Here is a 9056-nt window from a genome sequence, read left to right on the forward strand (position 1 = left end):
TGTATTCATCTATCTATCTATCTATATAAAAACGAGTTGTGTGTATGCATGTTTGTTTGTTTGTAAAAAGAGCGTTTGCATATGACGTCATTATTAGTGCATACGGCTTTGTATATGCACAGACAATGGGAAAGCCAAGAATGTTGTATATTCGCAATTTTTACGTAGTTTAACTCCTGCAGACGAAATGAATGCTTGCCTGAAAAATTCTAATTTATGGGCACACGTAAAAATATTAAAATTAACTACAAATATGCGTGTCCGATTGCAAAATGATGATTCTGGTCAAACATTTTCAGATCAATTGCTGGCAATTGGAAACGGAAAGCTTCCAGTAGTGGGAAAGCCAAAAATGTTGTATATTCGCAATTTTTACGTAGTTTGAAACACATATATAAATCTATCTATATTCACAGGTGGGACACAGGGACACAACTACAATGGCGCGTAACTAATATGGCGCGTAACGACTTACGCGCGCGGGGGGGCGTGAAGCGCCCCACCAACTAGGTGTTGGGGTGGCGCGAAGCGCCACCCCAACAGCTAGTATATATATATATATATATATATATATTTATATATATATATATATATATATATATATATATATATATATATATATATATATATATATATATATATACTAGCTGTTGGGGTGGCGCTTCGCGCCACCCCAACACCTAGTTGGTGGGGCGCTTCGCGCCCCCCCAAGCCCCCCGCGCGCGTAAGTCGTTACGCGCCATATTAGTTACGCGCCATTGTAGCAGTGTCCCTGTGTCCCACCTGTGAATAGAGATAGATATAAATATATATTTTTAACTACGTAAAACATGCGAATATACAACATTCTTCGCTGTCCCATTGTCTGTGCATATAAATAGCATTTATATTCCCTGTGTCCCGGTCGTCATTTGTGTCCTGGTGTCCCAGTTTGTATTTCCTCTTTGAGTGTCCCGGTCTACATTTATATTCCCTGTGTCTATTCAAACAATCCCTGTGTCTCAGTCGTCAATTATATATCCCACCTGTGCCCCCGGCGTCCTCGTTGTAGTTGTGTCCCTGCATCCCGGTCGTCATTTATATTCCCGGTCGTGATTTGTGTCCGGGTGTCCCAGTCTGTAATTTTTCTTTGAGGTTCCTGGTCGTCATTTATATTCCCTCTGTGTCGGTCGTCATTTGTGTCCCGGTCTGTAATTTATCTTTGAGTGTTTTTTCTTTTTAGTTTTTTTTTAGTTTTTTACATTTTTTCAGTTTTTTTTCTTCTTTATTTTTCAGCGTCACTATGAAGTACATATCGCCGAACCTTCAGTCATTTTACAATTAAACATTTTTCCGTGAACGCATGTCTTAAATACCATTAAGTTGTGTCCCTGCGTCCCGGTCGTCATTTATATTCCCGGTCGTGATTTGTGTCCGGGTGTCCCAGTCTGTAATTTTTCTTTGAGGTTCCTGGTCGTCATTTATATTCCCTCTGTGTCGGTCGTCATTTGTGTCCCGGTCTGTAATTTATCTTTGAGTGTTTTTTCTTTTTAGTTTTTTTTTAGTTTTTTACATTTTTTCAGTTTTTTTTCTTCTTTATTTTTCAGCGTCACTATGAAGTACATATCGCCGAACCTTCAGTCATTTTACAATTAAACATTTTTCCGTGAACGCATGTCTTAAATACCCTTAATGACGTCACCGTCAAAGCAAAAATGACGACAACTAATTTCATGACGTCAGCCGACACAGAAACATGACGTCACCTGATCCACAGACAGACAGACAACTTATTTTTATATATATAGATATATATAGAAGCGCCACCCCAACACCTAGTTGGTGAGGGCGCTTCGCGCCCCTCCTTTTCTCCTTTATTTTTTTCCTTTTTTATTTTTTTTCTTTTTTAGTTTATTTAGATTTTTAGATTTTTTAGTTTTTTATTAGTTTTTAGTTGTTTTTTTCTTTTTAGTTTTTTTGTAGTTTTTACCTTCTTTTTAGTTTTTTAAGTTTTTTTTTACTTATGTCCTGGTCGTCATTTATACTCCCTGTGTCCCGGTGCGTTGTTGATTGCTAATCGAACATTCCTTTTGTCCCGGTCGCTTTCTCTTTGAGTGTCGTCATTTATTTAGATTGTCAGGTTTACCGACTCTTGAACATGCAATATATAATTGTCCATGGGAAAATTCCCTGTGTCCCGGTCGTCATTTATATTCCCAGTATCCCGGTTGTCATTTGTGTCCCAGTGTTCCAGTCTGTAATTTCTCTTTGAGCGTCCCGTTCGTCTTTGTTTGATGGTGAGCTTTGTTGCCCCTTGAGCTTTGTTGATGGTGATTGCTAATCGAACATTGCCTGTGTCCCCGTCGTCATTTATGTCCCCCCTGTGCCCCCGGCGTCACCGTTGTAGTTGTGTCCCTGCTTCCCGGTCGTCATTTATATTCCCTGTGTCCCGGTCGTCATCCCGGTATACATTCGTTTTTGACTTGGTATATGATGAAAAAATTTTTTAATTTTTTCCCTTTTTTTCCTTTTAGTTTTTTTTTATTGGTTTTGACCTTTTTATAGGTTTTTTAGTTTTTTTCTTTTTTCTTTTTAGTTTTTTTTTGAAGTTTTTATCTTTTTAGTTTTTTTATTTTTATTTATATTTTTTTAGTTTTCTTTTTCTCCTTTATTTTTCAGTTTTTTTCCTTTTTTTAGTTTTTTTTCTTTTTTAGTTCTTTTAGATTTTACCTTTTTTAGTTTTTTTTAGTTTTTTTCCTTTTTTCTTTTTAGTTTTTTATTGGTTTTTACCTGTTTTGTAGCTTTTTCAGTTTTTTTTCGTTTTTTCTTTTTACTTTTTTTTTTAGTTTTTATCTTTTTTATTTTTTTTTATTTTTATTCTTAATTTTATTAGTTTTCTTTTTCTCTTCTATTTTTCAGTTTTTTCCTTTTTTTAAGTTTTTTTTTTAGTTTTTAGTTTTTTTAGTTTTTTAGTTTTTTTAGTTTTTTAGCTTTTTCAGTTTTTTTTAGTTTTTAGTTTTTTACCTTTTTTAGCCTAACCAGGATTTGAACCTGGGACCTTCATTCTCCGTTCTGACACCCTCTCTCATCGAGTGACTACTCCAGCATGTTCATTTTGGTGTTTTAAATGGTATATTATTAACCAAATTAATGTGTTTTACAATATACTAAGCATAGTCAAAGCAAAAATGACGACAACTAATTTCATGACGTCAGCCGAAACATGACGTCACCTGATCCACAGATCCACACACAGACAACTTATTTTTATATATATAGATATATATATATATACATATATATATATATAATATATATATATATATACATATATATATATATATATATATATATATATATATATATATATATATATATATATATATATATATATATATATATATATATATACATATATATACATATATATATATATATATATAATATATATATATATATATATATATATATGTTTTTAACTGCGTAAAACTTGCGAATATACAACATTCTTCGCTGTCCCATTGTCTGTGCCTATAAATGGATTTTCAGGTTTACTGACTCTTGAACATGCAACATATAATTGTCCATGGGAAAAACAATCCGTATTCAGATCTATAACTCATTATTCTAATGATGTGTCCCTGTGTCCCGGTCGTCATTTGTATCCCGGTGTCCCAGTTTGTAATTTCTCTTTGAGTGTCCCGGTGTCCCGGTCGTCATTTGTGTCCCAGTGTCCCGGTCTGTCATTTCTTTTCAAACAGTCCCTGTGTCCCGGTCGTCATTTATATATCCCGCCTGGGCCCCCGACGTCCCTGTTGTAGTTTTGTCCCTGTGTCCTGGTCGTCATTTATCTTCCCTGTGTTCCCGTTATGATTTGTGTCCGGGCGTCCCAGTCTGTGATTTCTCTTTGTGGTTCCCGGTCGTCATATATATTCCCTGTGTCCCGGTATATAATTTCATCAGTTGACAAACATGACGTCAGTCGACAAACAATTTCATGATGCATACACCTCAATTCTTATAATGACGTCAGTAGACAAACATGACGTCAGTCAACACACAAACATGACGTCACTCGACACACACACACACAGACAACTTATTTTTATACTAGCTGTTGGGGTGGCGCTTCGCACCCCCCAAGCCCCCCCGCGCGCGTAAGTCGTTACGTGCCATATTAGTTACGCGCCATTGTAGTTGTGTCCCTGTGTCCCACCTGTGAATAGATATATATATATATATATATATATATATATATATATATATATATATATATATATATATATATATATATATATATATATATATATATATATATATATATACTAGCTGGTGGTGGGGCGCTTCGCGCCCCCCCCAAGCCCCCCCGCGCGCGTAAGTCGTTACGCGCCATATTAGTTACGCGCCATTGTAGTTACGCGCCATTGTAGTTGTGTCCCTGTGTCCCACCTGTGAATATAGATAGATTTATATATGTGTTTCAAACTACGTAAAAATTGCGAATATACAACATTCTTGGCTTTCCCATTGTCTGTCCATATACAAAGCCGTATGTACTAATAATGACGTCATATGCAAACGCTCTTTTTACAAACAAACAAACATGCATACACACAACTCGTTTTTATATAGATAGATAAATAGATAGATACAATACAAATTAACTACGTAAAACTTGTGAATATACAACAGTCTTCTCTGTCCCATTGTCTGTGCGTATAAATAGATTGTCAGGTTTACCGACCCTCAAAGATGCAACATACAATTGTACATTTGTAAAGCAATCTGTATTAAGATCTATACCGCATTTTTCTAGTGATTGCCCTTGAGCTTTGTTGATGGTGGTTGCAAATGCTAATCGAATTGGGAATTGCAATCTTTTAAATTGAAAAAGCAGATCCGTTGGAATCATGGGAATGCGAGGAATAAGAACAGCCTCACCCTCATAAGGCCCTGTCAAGATTGTGGCATCTATTAGGTTTTCTATTGTTTTGTTTTTTACGGCAAGTCGCGTGCCATTGCAAAGCTTTGGTGGGTTGATATTTCTTAAAAGTATTATTGGTACGCCTATTTTTAGTTGTAGCAGGTGTGGTGGACACCCTGAAGGATCTATGGAATTTAAAAATTCAGATGGATAATTAACCGCTTCATTTGGTTCCGAAATACAAATTAACTGCGCAAAACTTGCGAATATACAACATTCTTCGCTGTCCAATTCTCGCTGCATATAAATAGATTGTCAGGTGTACTGACCCCCGAACATGCAACGTACAATTGTCCATGGGAAAAACAATCAGTATTAAGATCAATACCACATTTTTCTAATGATTGACCTTGAGCTTTGTTAATGGTGATTGCAAATGCTAATCGAATTGGGAATTGCAATCTTTTAAATTGAAAAGGCAGATCTGTTGGAATCATGGGAATGCGAGGAATAAGAACAGCCTCACCCTCAAAAGGCCCTGTCAGGATTGTGGCCTCTATTAGGTTTTCCATTGTTTTTTTTTACGGCCAGTCGAGTGCCATTGCAAAGCTTTGGTGGGTTTATATTTCTTAAAAGTATTATTGTTACGCCTATTTTTAGTTGTAGCACGTGTGGTGGAAACCCTGAAAGATCTATGGAATTTAAAAATTCAGATGGATAATTAACCGCTTCATTTGGTTCCAAAACTGTGTCGACTGACTTGTAAAGGACTGCCTGGTCTTGAATCTTGGTCAAAACAATATTGTTGATTTCGTGGATGTCTATATTTTTGGGTGCGAGAATCGCTCTTTCACTTAGCCATTTATTATTTTTATAATTTTTTAGAATATTCGGAAATACTTTTTCAATCAATTCTTTTTTGGACGTCACTAAATTACAGAAATCAGCAGGTAGTTGTATACGTCCTGAAATTGAGTCTACTGGGAGCTTTCCGTTTCCCATTGCCAGCAATTGATCTGAAAATGTTTGACCAGAGTCATCGTTTTGCAATCGGACACGTATATTTGTAGTTAATTTTAATGTTTTTACGTGTGCCCATAAATTAGAATTTTTCAGGCAAGCATTCATTTCGTCTGCAGGAGTTGATCTAGGTATTATAGGTAATGTTTGCCTGAAATCTCCCGCAAGCAATATTAAGGTGCTGCCAAAGGGTTTCGACTTCCCTCGCAAATCTTTCAAGCATTGATCCAGAGCCTCGAGCGATTTTTTGTGTGCCATTGTGCACTCATCCCAAATAATAAGTTTGCATTGCTGCAATACTTTACCCATCCCAGATGATTTGGAAATATTGCACGTGGGAGTTTCTGTAGAATGCAAGTTCAGAGGCAATTTCAAAGCGGAATGAGCAGTTCTTCCACCAGGCAGCAATGTTGCGGCTATTCCGGACGACACAATTGCCAACGCTATATCATTTTTAGATCGAATTGATGCCAGAATCAGTTTTATCACAAACGTTTTACCAGTACCTCCTGGCGCATCCAAAAAGAAAATTTCTCCAACGTTGTTATCGACACAATGCATTATCGTATCATAAATGTCTTTTTGTTCCGACGTTAACTTGGAAATGTTATTTTGTACATACGACAATAGATCACTCGTACTGTAACTTTGTTCACGATCCAATTCTACACATGTCGAAACAGCAGCGATACGGTTAGGTGAAGGCATTCCCAAACCCTGAAGAGGTTTGTTTGCCATACTTATGCAAAAATCTTCTATAACAACTAAAGTGTAGTTATAAATTTCTGGTGTAAAATCAAAAGTCATGTCTGACGTCTCTAACTGTTTTCGATGAAGTATATCTTCGGACATTTTTGACTTATATTTTTCCCATAAATCTGTAGGAGCTGATGGAGAGCAAGTTGTTAAAATGATGCCAAACAATGCACGAATTTGACTTGGGGTTGACGTTTCGCACGCGTCATTGATGCAGTTATCCCAGTGTTGGTCATTCTCCAATAAATTCAGAGCTTGGCATGCACTACGGTAAGTGTCATGTATAGTACCATTTACAGTCCTCAAATACTCAAAGGATGTCGGACCGGGTACATTCACCAAAAGCAGGCGTAGAAAGAAGCATTCATGTTGATTGGGGTGAACGGTGTAGAGTCTTCCTATCATGGTATCTTTGAAGATGGTAGGTTGGCCGTCGACTGACTTACCCTGTTTTCGACGTTCAAATACTTTATTTTTAGTATTCCACGTATAATACGAAGGCACTTCAGTATACAGGAGTTTTTTGCAAAAGAATCATTTTTGCAAAGCGAAAAAAAAGCTGTTAATGTTGTATCCAGTGGATTCAGGACTCTTTGTTGCACGTTGGTTTCCGTGAAATAAACACGTTGACCATTCTGTAAATGTACCGCTAAGTGAACAACAGCTGGACTACGTTCATGTATCGGAAATGAAAGAATTCGCCAAACAGCTTCATTACTGCTTATGTATCTTCCAGCCTGATATTCTACGATTTCATCGAAATCTTTGATTTCGGACTGCAAGCCAAAAACTGCCATGTCACTGCCTTTGTTGACGTATTTACATATGTATTTGATTGCCTTTACGGAGTTACAGTATTCAACGTTTATGTGTGCATTAAATGTTTTTGATAATAAAGGGGAATATGGAACAACCCACTGGTTATCTACTTCGATGGTGGTACCGTTACACTTCTTTATTATTGCTGTTTTACCGCCATCTTCAGTAGATCTTCTTCTATATTGTGGGTAACCATCATTGCCAGTAATTGTTTTGGGTACTAAAAGTCGAGGATATTGCTTTGTGCACCTTCCTTTGGCCATGCATGGTGAATTTTCGTTCAGTGCACCGCAAGGTCCATGTATCATATTTTTTACAATAATATCATGTAACCCCTTATCGACATTTTTATCAGGTATTTCAGCGGAAATCACATCATCAATTTCGTTTGAAGTAATTTTTTTATGTAGCCAGATTAGTATATGTGCGTGTGGCAAACCTCGTTTTTGCCATTCCACTGAGTACATCCAGCATCGCACTGACCCAAACACTTCATGTTTTACAAGGTAGTTTATCAGTGATTTCAACTTTTGCCGGAAGACACGTGCCGTAATGTCATGCCTATGAACCGCCGATTGTCCTTGAAGTAAAAGCTGCAGTATCTCGTCCCAAGATTGATTACATGTAAATGTAATAAATAAATCTTGACGACCATAGAGACGAACATACGCAATAGCATCTTGAGCATATTCATGCATATGACGGGGACTGCCAGCATATGACGAAGGTAAAATTGTTAATCTTCCAACGTTTGTGGTATTACCGTCATTTATAACTGCATCTCGCAAATGAATGTATTATTCAGAGCGGAGCTTGGTCTGATTCAGGCGGATATATAGCAAACGTTCTGATTCAATTTTAACATACATATCAACGATAAATTGGTGAAACAATTCACGGCATTTTAAAATATAATTTTCTTCATCCTGCCGAATCATTAGTCTATAGGAATAATAATGCATTGCACTGCATTTCTTATTCATTTCTTTGTTAGTGGCTGGATTCATCAATTTAATATTAAAGTGATAGCCGTCGGCTCCATCCCAAAAAATGATAGGATATTGTAGGGCATCGTAGCATCGATGAGTTTCAGCAATTCTTAACAACTGAGCGTTTCGCTTATGTAGAATAATATCTCGAGGTAAAAACTGATCACCGACCATAACGATTGCCACTTCGTCGATAGTCGGAGCATTGTATCTACGCACATGTTGGCCAGGAGGCGTTTTGTCAGCGGAAATAATAATTTTATGAGTATCAGTAGGCATCAAATCGATGGCTGTTTTGAACAGACGCACTAACTTATTATTTTCGTGGAAAAGATGTTGCAATTGGGAAACGATTGTCCTTTCAACGTTGGGAGAAATTTCGCAACGTGCATTCAATTCAGAATTTCTATCACTGATGAAGTACAATTGTAAAAATTTATGATTCTCGCCTGAGAATGGTAGAAGGGACCCTGCTTTATGATAAATTTGCCCTTTTACTTTGAAAGTAGACATAAATTGATCTGGATTTTCGATTTGGGCTCCAAACGACGTCTTTTGGAAACATGAGT

The sequence above is a fragment of the Artemia franciscana genome, chromosome 3 (genome assembly GCF_032884065.1).
Source record: "Artemia franciscana chromosome 3, ASM3288406v1, whole genome shotgun sequence".
NCBI classification, from domain to species: domain Eukaryota; kingdom Metazoa; phylum Arthropoda; class Branchiopoda; order Anostraca; family Artemiidae; genus Artemia; species Artemia franciscana.